This window comes from Anas acuta, chromosome 4 (genome assembly GCF_963932015.1).
Source record: "Anas acuta chromosome 4, bAnaAcu1.1, whole genome shotgun sequence".
Lineage (NCBI taxonomy): Eukaryota > Metazoa > Chordata > Aves > Anseriformes > Anatidae > Anas > Anas acuta.
The window spans coordinates 31,900,751-31,918,364 of record NC_088982.1 but is presented as its reverse complement, the minus strand read 5'-3'; the positions used below and the strand labels follow the sequence as shown (position 1 = coordinate 31,918,364).

General features: G+C 49.4%; 1 long non-coding RNA gene across 1 annotated transcript; it reads left to right on the top strand.

Moving 5' to 3' along the window:
- The first annotated feature begins 4,328 nt into the window (after positions 1-4,328).
- LOC137855888 (uncharacterized) lies at positions 4,329-16,431 on the top strand. The gene is made up of 3 exons (XR_011096033.1): positions 4,329-10,505; positions 12,085-12,225; positions 12,319-16,431. It is a non-coding gene; the product is annotated as an uncharacterized lncRNA (long non-coding RNA).
- The last annotated feature ends 1,183 nt before the right edge of the window (positions 16,432-17,614 follow it).

The following is a 17,614-nucleotide window of genomic DNA, read 5'->3' as shown; positions in this document are numbered from 1 at the left end:
GGCTTTGTTACTGCTCAGAGATTTATTGAAGTATTCTTTCTCTCCATGTCAGATATAGGGTAAAAGTTCAGACAAACGGCCAAACTTTTAAAGCAAATAAATCCTGCATGCGGTGTTTGCTCTCTATTCCAGCAAATATCCTCTAAATAAGTAACGTGGGATTTTGTATTGCAGGTGCCAAATTAAATAAGTGGTGAAAAATGTTGAGTGATGTGACTGAAGGAGCAGTGTTTTCTCAGAAGACCTGAAAACAGGCAAAAAAGCAGAAAAGGGTCCCTCCAGTAGGGCTCACTAATCATCTTTGAGTGAAACAAGCTGCTCAGATCAAAAAGAGGTCCATTTGTCAGAAGCTGGTAAAACCCTCACGGTTCAGCTTGCTTACCTGGGTAGCTCCTGATCGTGCAGTCCTGCTATCTGCAGGAAAACCCTCTAACGAAGTAACTTAATGGGGCTTTATATCTACATTGCTCTCAGTCCTACACTGATGACCGGGCAGAAAGCCATGGCCACTCACCGCAGAGCAGGAAATTCTTCTTCATGTCAGGAGAAAGGCTGAGGTGGTGCCCTCCAAAGGGGTACAGGTGAGCCTGGGAGCTGATCTTATGAGAGAAAGGTAAGGCAAAGCTTTATGTTCAGCCATGGAAGAGAATGTGTTGAGGAATTCTAGGCCTCATAGCATTCCCTGTCTCATACTAAAAAAAAAAAAAAGCTGACTTTTTTCTGCACCTGCATAAAAAAGAAGTCTGTTAAACATAGCTGTGATCTCCTACAGCCTGACTTGTGATGGATTTATTTGGTCCTCAGTTTTTAACTTGCATGCTTTCAGTACCTTTCTACATTAACAGTCCTGGTAAAATATGTATCCGGGCAGGTGTGACAGCGGGTTTTATAGCAGGCTTATGTAGGCATGGCTTTCAAATGGCAGCCTCACCTAAAACCTCTGGGCTGCCTCAGGAGAAAGCTGACACCCTTTAATATCACACCTTGGGGCTCTGTATAACGTGTATAAAATTAGTGTGCTTTACAACGGGTGGAAGGCCAAGCTATTTCAGAAATGCTTATTTGTACAGACTTTATTGTATCCTTTCACCTGCAAAGCTATGTGCTTCATATTCGAGGAACTAAATGGTTTACACATCAGAGGAAGAGAGGGAAGAAGTGTGGAAAATGGCTTTCCTGGACACGAAGATGTGAGATCTGCTTCTTTTGGATGTATTAATAAACAGCATGGTGCTGCCTGTTGTGGCTATGGTAGGAATCCTTCTCTTTTCCTGTGGTCCCTGCCTTCCTCTGATGCGCCATGGAGCGTAAGAGCAGACAGCTCTCTGCCTCTCTGAGTTTGTTTCATAACTTCAAAACACTATTCTAAGCGTGTTGCCTTTGTGATTGAATTACTGTGTTCAAGTTGAATATTTGGGGACCTTCTTAGTATCCTTCTTAGGCTTTTGACACCATTTCCCACAACATTCTCTTCAAGAAACTGGCTGATCATGGCTTGGACTAGTGTACGCTTCGTTGGGTTAGAAACTGGCTGGTTAGCTGGGCCCAAGGAATCATGGTAAATGGAGTCAAATCCAGTTGGAGGCTGGTCACTAGTGGCGTTCCCCAGGACTTGGTACTGGGGCTTGTCTTCTTTAATATCTTTATCAGTGATCTGGATGAGGGGATCAAGTGCACCCTCAGTAAGTTCACAGATGACACCAAGTTAGGTGCGTGTGTCGATCTGCTCGAGGGTAGGAAAGCTCTGCAGGAGGATCTGGATAGGCTGCTGTCGTGGTTCCGCTCGAGTGGGCTGCCGAGCTCCACCACAGCCGCTCTCTCACTCCCCCTCCTCAAAGAGGAATGGGGAGAAAATATGTGAAAAGGGCTTAAGGATTGAGATAAGGAGGAGAAAATCACGCAGTAATTAGTGTAACGGGCAAACCAGACTCAGCATAAGAAGACAGATAGTAAGATTTATTGCTCATTACTAACAAGCTAGAGAAGTGAGAAACAAAGGAAAGAAACCAAAAACACCTTCCCCCCCATCCACCCTCTTCCACCTCCTCCCCCCGAGCGGCGCAGGGGAATGGGGGTATGGTCAGTCTACAGCACTTCTTCTCTACTGCTCCTTCTTGGTCACTCTCGTCCCCTGTGCTGTGGGGTCCCACCCACGGGATGCAGTCCTTGACGAACTGATCCGGCGTGGGCTTTCCACAGGCAGCAGCTCTTCCAGAACTGCTCCAGATATAGGTCCGTACCACGGGGTCCATCCCTCAGGAGAAAACTGCTCCAACCTGGCTCCCCTATGGGCAGCAGCTCCTGCCAGGTCACCTGCTCCTGCGTGGTCTCCTCTCCACGGGCTGCAGGTCCGGCCCGGAATCTGCTCCGGCAGGGGTCTTCCACAGGCGGCAGCCTCTGTCGGTGCAGGGCCACCTGCTCCACCGTGGTCTCCTCCACGGGCTGCAGCATGAAACCCTGCTCCACCGTGGTACTCCATGGGCTGCAGGGGGACATCCTGCTTCACCATGGTCCTCACCACAGGCCGCAGGGGACTTCTGCTCCGGCGCCTGGAGCACCTCTCCCCCTCCTTCTACACTGACCTTGGCGCCTGCAAGGCTGTTCCTCACTCCCTTGACTCTCCCGGCTGCTGTGTGGCGCAGCGTTTTTGCCCTGTCTTAAATATGCTCTCACGGAGGCGCAAAACAACATCACTTATTGGCTCAGATCTGGAAAACAATGGGGCCCTTCCCAAACATGGGGCAGCTTCTAGATCTTTCTCACAGAAATCACCCCTATGGCCCCCTGCTACCAAAACCTTGCCACGTAAACCCACTACAGCTGCACCAATGGGCTGAGGTCAACTGCATGAAGTTCAACAAGGCCAAGTGCTGGGTCCTCCACCTGGGGTTCAATAACCCCAAGCAGAGCTACAGGCTGGGAGATGAGTGGTTGGAGAGCTGCCAGGCAGAGAAGGACCTGGGAGTGATGGTGGACAGTCGGCTGAATATGAGCCAGCAGTGTGCTCAGGTGGCCAAGAAGGCCAACGGCATCCTGGCTTGTATCAGAAACAGCGTGACCAGCAGGACTAGGGAGGTGATCGTCCCCCTGTACTCGGCTCTGGTGAGGCCGCACCTCAAGTACTGTGTTCAGTTTTGGGCCCCTCGCTACAAGAAGGACATCAAGGTGCTTGAGCGAGTCCAGAGAAGGGCGACGAAGCTGGTGAGGGGCCTGGAGAACAAGTCCTACGGGGAGCGGCTGAAGGAGCTGGGCTTGTTCAGCCTGGAGAAGAGGAGGCTCAGGGGCGACCTTATTGCTCTCTACATATACCTCAAAGGAGGCTGTAGAGAGGTGGGGGTTGGCCTGTTCTCCCACGTGCCTGGTGACAGGATGAGGGGGAATGGGCTTAAGTTGTGCCAGGGGAGTTTTAGGTTAGATGTTAGGAAGAACTTCTTTACTGAAAGGGTTGTTAGGCACTGGAACGGGCTGCCCAGGGAGGTGGTGGAGTCACCATCCCTGGAAGTCTTCAAAAGACGTTTAGATGTAGAGCTTAGGGATATGGTTTAGTGGGGACTGTTAGTGTTAGGTCAGAGGTTGGACTCGATGATCTTGAGGTCTCTTCCAACCTAGATGATTCTGTGATTCTGTGATATAATTAATTTGTGACTAGATAACATAGAGCTGAGTAGCAATAATAACGAAAAGCAAACTGTACTGGAAATGCTATGTTCTAGAAATCAGCTTTAACAAGCCTGTCAATTGCCTACTTTTCATTTTAGGTTGTTGTCGTGGTGCCCCCTCCCCAGGATCCAGCTTGTGCTGTGAAGGACAAAAAGTCTGCTCACTGGGCTGTGTTGGAGTCACTCTGACAAGGCTGAATTGCAGTTTTCAGGTTGTGTGAGGGCTACCTTCTAAACTCTGCTTTTTGGTAGTCCAGTGACACCAGCTAGTGGGTCCCCAGCAATCCCTACTGGGTCCAGTCGTGTTCAACTTCCTCCTCAGTGACCTGGCTGAAGGACAGAGCGCACCCGCAGCAAGTTTGCTGCTGACACCAAAGTGAGAGTTGTGGCCGATCCACTGGAAGGCTGTGCTGCCATTCAGAGGGACCTGGACAGGCTGGAGAGTTGGGCAGAGATCCCTGATGAACTTCACCAAGGGCACATGTGGGGTCCTGCACAGAGGTTGGACTCGGTGATCTTGAGGTCTCTTCCAACCTAGAAATTCTGTGATTCTGTGAGATCCTCAAAACCCACCTGGATGTGATCCTAGGCAACATGCTCTAGGCTTGAGCAGGGCACTGTCTTCCTGGTGACTTGAGACAGGAAGGGATATATGCTATTATATATGCTATCTGGTCTTTTTCCTCTGTCTTGCCAGAAGTGGGAGTTTTCCTTTTTGACTTGTCAGTAGCAGGGGCAGTGATCAGAGCTGCCTCTTTCAGACTTAATTTTAAAGAGGTGTTAATCTCCTTTTAAAAAAAACACCAAACAAACAAACAAAAAAAGGTGATTTGTTATGCCTTCATTTAATGAATAATGACAACAAAAGTCATGCTGGAGTAAATTAGTATTAAAGGTATTTGACCTCATGTAACTGTAGATGAAGCTGGTGCATCGGAAGAACTAATGCCAAAATGTGTTTAGATTCAGCAACTGAACTGTAATGCTGTATTCCATCTGCAGGAATAAATGAAGAACACAGTAGACTCCTCTCCTCCAGAGTCGCATAAGTGTTTATCATTAAACGCTTATCTGAAAGGCCTGCAGAATCTGGTCTTAGATTAGGACATGTAGTCTGCTTTGAAATTCTGTTGATGCCAGCACGTGAAGAAGCCTGGTGCACTTGCTCCTTCTGCAAAAGGCAGAGCCCCCCAAAGTTTCCTCAAGAAGGGCAGGAACAAGCAGCCGACGAGGTTGTTAATGAGAACATTTATTTGAGCAAGGTTTGACAGAGACGTGGGGTGGGGTGGTGCGGAGGCGTGCCGAGCTCTCTTTGTCCATAGCCGCGGGGCCTGTTGCTGTGCTTGTAGGACCATAGGCGAGTAGAGACGGGGTCCTGGTGTGCTTCCTGCTCCTCTGGTGGCTGTGGTTGTAGAAAGCTGCACCAGCCTTCAGGTCAGTGGCCGCGGAGGGATTAGGCAGAGGAGGGAAAGGACAGTGGCAGACCTTGGTGTGCCCAGGGGTTTCTGCTGGGCAGAGAAAGGAAAATGATCAAGAAGAGCAGCCCCAGACTGTTGCCAGGGCCATCCCCTGCATCCCTGCGTGAGGCTCTCCCAGCCTCACTCCAAGGCCGTCCATCTCACGTCCCACTGATGGCCAGGAGATGCCCATCACAGCCCACCCATCTCATCTTCTGGCATGCTGTGAGACGGTGGTGGGGAATGGGTTGGGCATAGCTTATCTGTCCTGTAGAGTGTTGGCATCTTTTCCAGCTGAGTTCTCAAAGGGAGAGTTGCCAGGAGTGTGCTGTGGTCTGGTCCCATCGCTGTGTGTGTCTGGCTTTCATAAGAGAAGGAAGAAACAGAGCAGCATCCCCCGGTGACCAGGGGCAGCCTCTGCCTCTATGCCCAAGGGTCACGAGGTCTCACCACGTCCGTCTGTGTCCTGTCGTCCTGGTGGAGTCATCACTGCCGTCCTGGCCCAATCGTGGCACCTGGCTGCCCGCTGTTAGAGCGTGGCTGGTGTGGGTTGGGGCGATCTTACCTGTCCTGTAGGGCATTGGAAGTTCTTCCTTCCAGCTGACTTCTCAAGGGGCGAGTGGACAGGAGTGTGATGTGGTCTGGTCCCATTTCTGTGTGTTTCTGGGTGAAAGAAGAGAAGCACCAAACAGAGCAGCATCCCTGTTACCATGGGCAGCCCCTGCCTCTCTGCCCAAGAGTCTCCAGTGGCTCACCACGTCTGTCCGTGTCCTGTTGTCCTGATGGAACTGTCACTGCCGTCCTGGCCTGATTGTATCACCTTCCTGCTCACTGTGAAACCATGTTGGGTGTGGGTTGGGGTCATCTTACCTGTCCTGGAGAGCTTTGACACCTTGTCGAGCTGAGTTCTCAGGTGGAGAGAGTCCAGGTGTGTGCTGTGGCTGCATTTCATCACTGTCAGTGTGTCCAGCTGTAATAGAGGAGGCGACAAACCCAGCAGCCACCCCCTGCCAGCACTGGAAGCCCTCCCTTCCTCCCTGCATGAGGCTCTCCCAGCCTCACAACAGTGCCGTCCATCTCGCATCTTCCTGATGCCCGGGAGATGTTCATTGTAGATCAGCCATGTCAGGTTCCCACCTAGCGAGGTGAGACCGTGGTAGGGAATGCGTTGGGGCTGTCTTACCTGTCCTGTAGCGTGTTGGCATCTTTTCCAGCTGAGTTCTCAAGGGGAGAGTTGCCAGGATTGTGCCATAGACTCGTCCCATCGCTGTGTGTTTCTGTCTGAAAGAGAAGAAGCACCAAAGGGAGCAGCATCCCCCTGTGACCAAGGGCAACCCTGACTCTGTGCCCAATAGTCTCAAGCATCTCACCGAGGCTGTCCTTGTCCTGTCGTCCTGATGGAGTGGTCACTGCCGTCCTGGTCCAGTCGTGTCACCTTCCTGCTCGCTGTGGACCGTGGTGGGTGTGGGTTGGGGCGATCTTACCTGTCCTGTAGGTTGTGTACAATTTTCCGGCACAGTGCTGGAAAGGAGCGGCCGGGAGTGTGCGGTGGTTGAGGTCGGTCAGTGTCCTGTAGGGCGCTGAGAGCTGTTTGAGGTGAGGGCCTGAGGAGAGAGGAGCTGAGTTGCTGTGCTCGCCTTTGTGTCCAGAGCGGAGCTGGAGCTGCAGGAGAGGAGCAGGCAGCCGAGCAGCCTCCCCATCAGCACGGGCAGCCATGGCAGGGCCCAACTGCCGCTGGGGCCAGCGTTCTGGGGCGAGGCCGTCCCTGCCGCTTTGTGACATGGGGCACCCCCTGCCTGCTGAGCCATGGGCAGGGCATCCCTGGGGGGGGGCAGCAGGTGCTGCGGAGCCCAGGCCTGGGCTGGGTGGTGGCAAAGGTGCCCTGGTGTTTGGGCAGGGCTGCGGGGCCGTGCCAGCAGGCTGTGGGAGCGTGCTGGGGTCCGGCTGGGGCTGTGCTGCCTGCCCTGCAGGGCTCGGAGAGCTCCCTGCCGAGGGGGAGAGGCCAGGAGCGTGAGGAGGGATGAGGGGGAATGGGTTTAAGTTGCACCAGGGGTGTTTTAGGTTGGATGTTAGGAAGAACTTCTTTACTGAAAGTTTTGTTAGACACTGGAACAGGCTGCCCAGGGAAGTGGTGGAGTCACCATCCCTGGAGGTCTTGAAAAGACGTTTAGGTGTAGAGCTTAGGGATATGGTTTAGTGGAGGACTTGTGAGTGTTAGGTCAGATGTTAGGTCAGAGGTTGGACTCGGTGATCTTGAGGTCTTCCAACCTAGAAATTCTGTGATCCAGCTGCAAGGTGGAGCATGATGTCAGAACCACTCCCGCACTGTGAGGAGTCGGCAGGCAGCCTCCTTGGGGAAATGGGCAAACCTAACTTTTATTAGGAAGACAACAGAAATATGTCACAAACCTGGCCAAAAGCAGTCAGAGGGGCATATACATAACCAAGCTAACACGATTGTTTATAAAGCTTGCTTGATGGCACTTGGGTGGTGGAACAGGATCCGTTGGGCATGGGGAAAGGTGAGAGAGAACTGCGATTGTGAGCAACCAGCTTGGGTGTCTTTATGATCCTAAGATTTACTGGTGTTTGGCTTGTTACAGCTCCCTTGTTCTGTCAGATGTTGTTGTAGACGGCTCATGCTTCCTGAGATTTTTTTTACTACATTCTGCTTCTGATGCAAACATGAAAGATAAGGTGTGTTTGGGGGGGATTCATTTAAAAATAGACCAAAAACTAAAGCACCGAGAAAATGGATATATGCTGCTTTATTAGTCCTAATTCATATGATAGCATGCATAGTGTGTGCCAGCAAATCATCTCATTAGAAAAACCACAAAATGACACTTAGAGGGGAAGAGAAGTTGGCAGGCCTTTTAGATGTGGTGTTGCTGGGATCTACTCCCTCCCAATAAGGATTGAGGGCTGCTTTCCTGCAGGCTGGGAGGTGGATGGGCTCTGTCTGGTTCTTAGTGACCGGGCGGGATCCGAGCGGTGCCCCTAATGCCAGTACAGGGCTTCGTCTGCCAAGTAATCCTTCCTGAGCTGCTGCTGTGGAACTGCTTGGGGTTAGCTCACCCTGCCTATATTTATAAACAGGACACGTGCAGGTCCTCCAGGGCACTGCGTGATGGATTTCGAGGGGATGGGAGGACTGCTATAATGTTAGAAGAAGACTTGGAAGAAGAAGACTTTAGAAGAAGTGTTGGAGGAAAGATCAATGTGAGTACGTGTTGGTTTTTCCCGCTGGCATTGCTATCGAGATGGCAGTTATCTCCTCCCTTTGATCCTAAATAAGGGCTAGGGGCACGTTTTTGTTACAGCACTTGTGGCATCTTTAAAATGATCCAACTGACCGATTTGATATTCTCCCAGCTGTGGAGCGTGGTTCACATTTTGTCTGGTTGCCCTTAGACTGCTGTGTTCATGGTTTGAGACTGCAAAAGATAACCAAGGTGCAAGCTACTGATAAATTACCACAGAAGGGAGTAAAAGGTCTGAGAAATCAAGTGGAAGGAAAATTGCAGTGTTTCTCCTCTACTGCAAAGAGAAGGTCCATCATTTAAGCTCAAATTCCTTTTTTCTTTCCTTCGTATTAAGAGCTTTTGTTTCTGATTGCTCTCAACACAGCTGAGCTGTTCATTCTGCTCTCTGTTCTCCAGAGGCCTTCCTGCTGGGGAAACTCGTTTTATGGTAAGTTGTTACCTCCGAGAAAGGAAATGCTATGTTCGTGTCAGTGTTCATGCTTTTTCTGAGTGTGTATGGAGAAGAAGCAAAGAAATGTTCCCTTTGCACTCTTTTTCTTCATTATTGCACCTTTCCACTGTTGAATGCTTCAGTTCCAGTACGTCAATGTTGTGGTGTTCCTCTGGGTCTGTCACAGGGCACTGACATGGTATGTGAGTCCTCCACAGCACTTCACCAGTGATCTACACTCTGGAGATGGGAAAAATACATGTGGTAAGAGACCACGAGGTGCTTATGTGCCTGCTCGCTCTCTTGTTTGGGGTCAGAGCTGCTCAGTGTCTGACCTGGGTGCTGCAGACAACCCATGTCCTGTGTAATCTCATGGTGCTGGATGCAACCGGGGTTGCTGCTTAGGCAAAAAGACCTAGCTGTTCAGCTTCTGTGGTGCTTGTACGTTTGCAGCCTGAAGCTTCCAGCCCTGGGAAGGCAATGACAAAAAGCAGCCATTTGGTTTTCGAACACCTTCTGTAGTTAACCCCTTGGAGGCATTTTAAGCTTCGTGCACTGAAGTTCAGTTGGTTGGATGCCAAGCCAAATCAACAGCTCTGCGCAGTTAATGGCTTGTTAGTTGTGTTCTTCAGTGGATTTGTGTGTGCTCTCTGGCTCAATTCTTCCACCTTGATACGTGTGTGTGACTGCAGTGGCCTGTTAAAATCCACCGGGTGCGTAGGTGCGCACACTGAGCTGCCTGGTGCTCGCCAGGTGAGATGCAGCCTCTGAGCCGTACCACAGCTGGGTGTCTCATGGAAAGCCAGGGGAATCTGGCATTAGAGGAGCTTCTGAGAAGCTGATCCCTCAGCTACATTTCTGAAGAGTTGATGCAGGAGGCTTGAACAGCGTCGGTAAGGGTGGGGGCCTGCAGTGCAGTGTGCTGCTCCTGGTCAGGTCCCACCTGCGTCTGGTTTCCCAGAACACAGGCAAGACCAAGGATTACTTCTTCCCCCAAAGCTGCTGACAGACTTTGTCGTGGGCTCTTCCCAGGCAGTGATTTTGGAAGACTCGCTCTGAAGTGGGTGTAGCCGGCGCTAGAGCAACACCAAAGCTTCTCCCTGGTGCTCGAGGAGGATTCACTGCTGCCTGCCTTCCACGCTGAGGCCAGACAAATCATCACTGTTTAAGTAGCAGATAAATTCTCTGTACCTGTTGTATGTTTTATTTGAAGAGTCAGCATCAAGGGCTGTTGGCATGCACACTCACGTTTGCTACGTCACAATTTTCATGCAGTTCTAGGAATTTTTTGAAAATTCCTAGGTAAGCGTAAAAAAGATGCGTATACATTTTCCTCCGACTGTCATCTTCATTGCAAACATTTATGCAAACAGGATCTGCTCTGGAAACTGTTCTGAGAGTTTGGGATGATCTCAATTCCCAGTCCCTTCGTGTTACTGCAAGAGAAGTTTGTGTATCCGTCACTGCACAGAAGGCCTGCGGAAATGCAAACTATTTACCCAACGCTCTGCGACGCTGATAAATAACACTGTACTGCCAAAGGGTTCCTGGGGTAAGCCTACAGCCGAGGGACTTGTCACCAGTATTTATAGGGAAGCCTTATGACTTGCTTCAGCAACTGGGATGTGCTTCCTGGTTCGGGGTGTTGTGCATGTGCCAGGTACAGCTTGAACGGCAGCTGTTTAGGAACTTGGTAAGTTGGGTATTGGCTTTGGGGGATGGAAAAAGTTTCTATGAGCTAAGTTATCTGCTAACGCTGCTCGTGTGAGCAGTTTTTAAATGATATTCTGTGGAGTATTAGGGTTGTATCTGAATATGGCACATCTTGCTTGTGTTTTCAGCCTGTCAGGTAATCCCGTTGCACTGAGTAAAATTGGTGTGGGATGTGGAGTGCAGGTGTTTCCCTTTGTTTTTGACCTCAGGCCCACAGGGGGCCAGTGGAGAAGAGGGCTGTGAACAAATGCCAGCTTGCTCGTACAGCCAGCTCCAGTGCCATGCCAAGCACCTGCTGTAGGGCCGGCTTATCTGACATTTTGGGGTGCAGGTTGTTACCAGCTCCTCCCTGCTTGGTCCAGCAGCACAGGCAGCAGCCAGTGAGGCCTGGTGCAGGTTTACCTCTCTGGTGGCTTCTGAACGTGTGCTGCATCAGGGGTGCATCAAAACCATAATTTCACTCAGCGTGCGTTTTCCCTCTTGTAACCTGCAGCTGACCCGGCTCCTAAATGCCTTGGTCAGCATCTGAGTGACTTCCAGAGTGCAGGGTGCGTGAAAAGGAGCAGCAGCAGCATGCAGCGCCGAGCGGTGATGCCATCGGCTTGTCCAGAGCTGACAGGGCAGGACAGCCAGACAATAACTGCCCCCTTGGTGACCCGTGCTCTGTGTGGAGGCAGCCTTTCATCTCTCATCCCTGCGCTGCCCAGACAGATAGCTGGAGGTTATGGGCTGCCGTTCCTCCTCAGGAAGTTTTACTGCACAACTGGGCACGGGCAGCTAATAAATCGTAGACAGGAATATCTTCCTTCCCCCAGGTTGGGTATGGGCTGCTTTGCTGTTTGGTAAAAGAGCTGAGACTCAGCACCCCCCGATATTATTGGAGGTCCCACTGCTGCCTAACGTGCTGTTACACCTAGCTTGTCCCTTTGCAATTCATGTGAGGTTTTACAAGCGCTTGTTCCAAAGCTGCACTATGAGGTTACGGTGGTAGATAAGCAGGTCAAGTGAAATGCAAAAAGGAATGGCAGGTGGTATTTTTCTTGGCTTCTTAAAACCTTACACCTGATGACACCTTTGAAGCCTGATATTGACCACTTATGCGAAACAGACTTCAAAAACTGGGGTTAGTTTGTTCTGTGTTTCTTACAGTGACTTAGGATGCAACATAACCAGGTCCTAACCTCCTCTAGCCACAGAGTAGTCCAAGTATATGCGAAGGAGCAGCATCTCCCGTTGCTGTGGGTGTCACCAGGACAGGAGAAAAGGGATGGCAACCTGGTGGTGCCCTCAGGCTGCGTGCTGTGCTGAGCAGAGCTGCTGGAGGTCAGCACTCTGCCCTCTCCAAGGCTTGTGGCGGTTAAATTTGGGCAACTTGCAGACATGAAGCTGAGTTGCTTTCATGTGAGAAAAGCCGTCTCTGTTACAGAAATGGCATTGAGGTCTGCAGCTGGCAATGAACTGCAGTTTAATTCACTGTACAAGGAGTACTGTTTATGCCGTTCATCCTCTAGCCTAATATTGCATGTGATCTTAATTGCCATGTGCTTTTTAATCTGTAGGCAAGCTTCCTGTCTCCTGATGGCAGCAGTCTGAACCCTTGCTTCAGGGAAGGGAATGTCTTGGCTGGTAATTACTCTGGAGACAGTCTCGAGCTGTTGCTTTTGTGCCTTTCACAGAGACGAAGAGTGATTTCCCTCTATGTGTGTTCCATAAATACCCCAACAGCCCCAGCCGAGCTCAGTTCCCCCGTGATCTGCTCCGTTACCCTTGCTCTTGTTCCCACCACCCTCCAGGCCCCTGCTGCCCCTCTGGAATTGAGCCCTGCTCATCCTGCATGCTCCCCGTCTCCAGAAGAGCGTGCTCCTTTCAGTGCCACATGGAAGTGCAGTGTGCCCACACATTGATGTGACAACAAGCTGCTGATGACACCCGCTTGACTCGGAGACAGCTGGAATCAGACCCCACAGCAGCCACAGGTGAAGGCATCGGTCCTGTTGCTTAGTCCAGGCTGTGTTTTCTGAACTGACTTAACCCTGCTGATTATTCTCCGGCGCTGGATGTAGCCTTGTTGCATTTCTTGCGCCTGTAGGCTGTTTGCCTCTCTGTTCTCCCTGCTCTGAAACCTGAGAGATCGCCTGCATGTATTTTTCCATGAATAAATTGTAGGTTTGGGAAAAAAAAAAATAAGGTGAAATGTAGTCGCTGTTGGTTTTCATTCTGTGTCTGTGAAAAGGGAAATGGGAGCAAAACATATTTTTCAGGTCACATACATGTGGCCGTTGTTTGCCGGCAGTGCCCAGCAGCCCCTGTAATGATCAGCCTGGCTTCTCTGGCTTGCTGGTGCTCCTCGGGGGGCTCGGGCTCCCTTGCCAGGCTGAAACCCATTAGGTGTATGTGTGGCATGTAAACAGTTTGGTACTGATATTTTTCTGTAAACTGGAACTAAAATAAACGCTCAAATATTGACATGCTTCAGAAGAAGAAATTTTCACTTCTTTAAACTTACTCCACACTTATTGGTCTGGAAGCTGTTAGCAATGTATCTTCTGTGATTTAAAATCCTGTAAGACTCTGTGTATCTGACGAGATTTTTCTCCTTATAAACACGGTGCAAAAGGGGAGCGTTTGCTTGCTGAAGGTCAGTTGGTTTACAAAGGTTACCCTGCTTGTCGGGGATTCTTCTTGCACATATGCACTTGTGCTGGGCCAGATGTGGGTGGCCCGCTCTGATGAAATGGCTGAGCAGGCTGCTCCGTAAACAGCTTGAGTGCTGTCTCAAAGCATCTTGAAAATAAGTCACGTAACGTTTCCTCCTGAGCACAGCCCAGTCTTTGCAAGTTCTGCTTCAGTTGTCTGCCTGCACTTAGTGTGCTGAGGCGTCACTGGGGAGAAAAACCCACCTTGCTTCAGCAGCACGGCGAGTGTCAGGGGTTTTAATCCCTCCTGGCGAACTTTTCCCTTCACCTTGTGTTTCCACAGCCCACCCTCGCTTGAAATGGGCAGCACGAGCCAGGTTACCGGGATATTAGCGCAGGGCTGCCCCCGCAGCAGCCTCAGAGGACTTGTTCATCCCTGTAATTTTCCTTTCAGCATTCCCCGTGCTCCCACAGAAGGCTGTGAGCAGCTGGCAGCTGTCTCTTCAGACACAGCAAGGCATTGCTGTTTGTACACCCTGGGTGATTGACGCGATGATCGTTTCATGGTTTCGGGATATGCCCAAATGCAGGTAACTTAGCACCTTTTGTAGCGAGGGAGGTGAGGCCCAAGATGGTGCTTCGTGCGCCCGCTGCGAACACCTGGAGTTCCTGCTGCGTGCAGCGGGCTTGTCCCTCCCTGTTTAGAGACCTGCGGGCAGGGCTCGCATGCACCCTGCGTGATTCACGTTTGCTGAGCCGCCTGGATTAGTTTGTGCCTCAGGTTCCTGCAGACACAGCGTGGGTTTGAAGCACTGATCGCTGGATCTGACACAGATGCAAAATTTGGGCCCCCTGAAGGCCTCTTTAGCTTCCTAGGCTTACAGGGTGCTCTTCCATGGGGTTGCCGAGCCTTTCAGCAAGCTGGCCAGATTTTGGGGGCTCTGTCTCCTGCGAGTCTCATCGCCCATTTGTCCCGCAGGTTGTTTGCTTTCCACAGGGATAGGAGTACAAAGCTGGGGCTGAGAGGGAAGGCGCAGTGTGGCAGTAGTTAAGCCTTGTGAAATGTAGCTGAGAAACAAAGCACACGCTGTTGGGTAAGAAAACAAACTGCATTTGTATCAGTTTAGTGGCACCAGTTGAAAATTGTTTTAAATGAATACAGTGCAAGTTGATTTTAGATTAATTTAATCACAGTGATTTAAAACCGAAGATCAAAACACTTTCTGTCAGACTGCCGTCAAGTCGGTACAATTCATCTGGACTCTTGTTTGCTTTGTTGTTACGGTATTTGCAGCTGTTCTTGCTTTGCTTTATTTTAAGAGCTTGCATCTGCTCGGGGACGCGCTGCCCCTCGTTGGGGATGGATGCTGCCTTCCACCTTCCCTCCCGCTCCCAGCTGTGGTAGGATGGCCTCAGAAGCAGGTGGCAGCTGGGGCTGGGTACAAGGAGGGTGCTGGGAGCCACCACACTGGCGCAGGTAGCAGGGGAAACCCAGAAGCTGCCTTTGCTGTGTTCAGAGAGCTTGTGGGAGGCAGAGGTTTGTGCTGAGGCAGTGTGATGCTCTGGGCCAGGGTTACACCACAGGGGCTTGGCAAACATGGTTCAAAAAATGTTAGAATTAAATATGTTGAATCTATTAGAATTGAAATTGAAAAATTGAAAATTAAAATTGAAAAGCAAGTAACCTTAAAAGCAGTAACCTTCCCTGTAGCTTCAGTAACCAATCCTTCTCTGACTTAGAACAAGAACAGCAGGTTTAATCATTAAAGCATAAGGAAGGCTTCCAGATAAGGAAGAAAAGTTACCGTGACTTGGAAGGCACTGGGTTTTAGTACCAGCGGCTACAAAGCTTTACAAGATTGTCTCTTTCAGAAGCACATGGTTAGAATATCGGTTTGCTTGTGGGAAACTTCAGTTCTTTGTACAACTGAAAGGACAAATTCTTTACCAGTTCTGTCATCTGTTTTCCATCTTGTATTTCTCATGTTATGATTCAGACAAAAGTATTTTTCAAAGGGTAAAAAGTCAGCAATTAATATTTGACAAACCACGACTCAAATCCATTAAGAATCACACATTAAATGAGAAGTACCACTCTAGACTGTTGTTTTTATTACTGAGAAATGTTTTGAGTCGTTTTCTAGTGTTGCCTTAGCCCTGAAGTAAGTTGAAAGAATCTGTGAGACCGCTCTCAGTTTGAGACTGAGAAATATTGCTGCACTTCCAGAAATCGAGAGGGCTCTAATTGGCAGAAGGAGAAAATGCCAGATGTGTTTCCCAACTCCTGTTGCTCTGCTCTATTTCTTAGTAACATACCTCAGTGCTCTGAATGAGAGGGCAATTGTCTTTTGCATTGACAGCACGCAGTTGGTAGTGTTTTACTGAGTCACTTTAGCTCCCCTACATGTAGAATCATATTTGCCATGTTCCTTGACTTATGTTTGCTACGACAAAAACGAGAGTAGACAGGTTTTTTTTAAGCTGGGCAAGTTGCTGCAAGACAAGCCCGACTGTACATGTAACACAGAGATGTCTGAAGTGGCTGACGTGATCTTTGCAAGATGTTGATCAGGAGCTGGAACATCTGCGGCTGCACTAGTGTAATTGTATAAAGCATCGTTTGTCTCTTACACTGTAGGTCATCTTGCATGATGCTGAAGTTGATGCAGCTTATGTTAGCAGTATTAGTCACTAGTGGAATTCGATGTCGAGGTATTTTGGATACTGGATTCCCTGCCATGCAAACTTCTGTGTAATGGAAATAGGGTTAAATATTTCCTTTATTAAAGGACAGCTGCCTCGTTGTCTGTGTTGAAAAACAAACCTGGGGGTACTGTGCTTGTGCTGGACAGTGCAATTTGTTTACTTCAAAACCGTGTTCAATTTTAAAATGAAAATTCGGTAGGTAGGATGCTAAATGACACTTGTCCATTATTTAAATGGACTTAAACCTCTGAGCTGATTTGGTCAAGTTAGCTACATTTTCTTCAGTTGTATGTGTACAGCTAAAAATACTATATTGTACAGCTAAGGGGGGAAAATGTTGCATTTCTTCTCATGAAGATGAAATTACTCAAGTGATTAGAAAAACAAATTAAAATATTTTACCTCTATTTAGATAAAAATGTTTTAGCTCGTTTCTACAGCAGGCACTTAGTTCAAAGCCAGTAGACCACACCGCATCTTCATTCATTTCCTCAAGTGGTTACCTGTGGGTAGATCTGAAAACCAGATATGAGAAATATGTTTTCTGAAGGTGTCTTCTAATAATGAACTGTGCTGCCAGTTCGGCACAGTAGCAGCGGGTGACCTGCTTTGTCTGTAAGGCATCCCCAGGAATGACACCTCTCATTATCACAAGTGGGTGTTTGGTAACTCCTGTGCTGCGTTAAAACACGTGCCCAGGGAACAGGCTGGGCTTGAAACAAGATCATTTATTTGTTTGATGTCAGCTTTGAGTGTTCGTCACCATGTTTTGTGTCACTTTCTGCATGTAACTTATGGAAACCAAACATGTTCCTTTATGTACAATGGCGCAGGAAGAAGTGATGAGTATAATTTTACAACTTAAAACTCAGCATTGTTCAGTAACAGGGAGGTAAGTTTGCAAAATTGGTGTAGCTATTAGAAATAAAAGATTTTTGAGTGCAGAACTCTTGGTAACCTGTTGTAAGCTGGCTTTTGGAAACTGGGTACACTTTGTGATCTGAGTGTAACTTGGGATTTGAATGAGTATCACATCAGGGCATGGTTTGGATGCCCACTGGGGGAGTCTGCCATGCAGTTAAGGGGAGCATTTTCGGCTCTTCTCCCTCTCTGATAAACTTGAGCAGCTGTCACTGAACTGCAGCTGACTCGTGCATCTTCTTCAGACACCCCGTCAGTTTGGCTAAGTCACATCAGCCTTTCTATCGCAGCTCACAATCTGAGCCATGGATACTGCAGTGAAAAGAAAAACAACTGAACAAGCAAATGATGGATTCTGAGATGAGATCATTGTGGAAAATAATGAGCAACTCCTTTCAGAGATGAAATACTACCCTAATCCAGCCGTCTTCTGGTTAGCATAGCTGAGTTAGTATTGCCCAGGAGGTTGTGTGCTCAGCGCTGCAGTCTCGTGCCTGCTAAACACCCCAGTAAAGGACCCAAGGGATTTAGTCCTGCTCATTTATTGCATGCTTGCAGCCACCTTAGGCAGAGAGATGACAGGGGAAGGTGCTGTGCAGGTGGTGCTCGGGCAGCACGGGCAAGTCAGTGTGAACAGAGGACACCAATAAAAGGGGAAGGGCCAAAACCTATCTCAGCGTGGCGGGACGTGAGAAGGACCTCGCTGCTGCACAGCAGGATCCCCAGGGACGGAGAAGGTCCTCTGAGGACAGTAGGTGAGTGAAACAGTTGGACTGCAGGGACGAAGGTGACCTCAGGGCCTTGATGTTCCTGAGGGCTCCTCAGA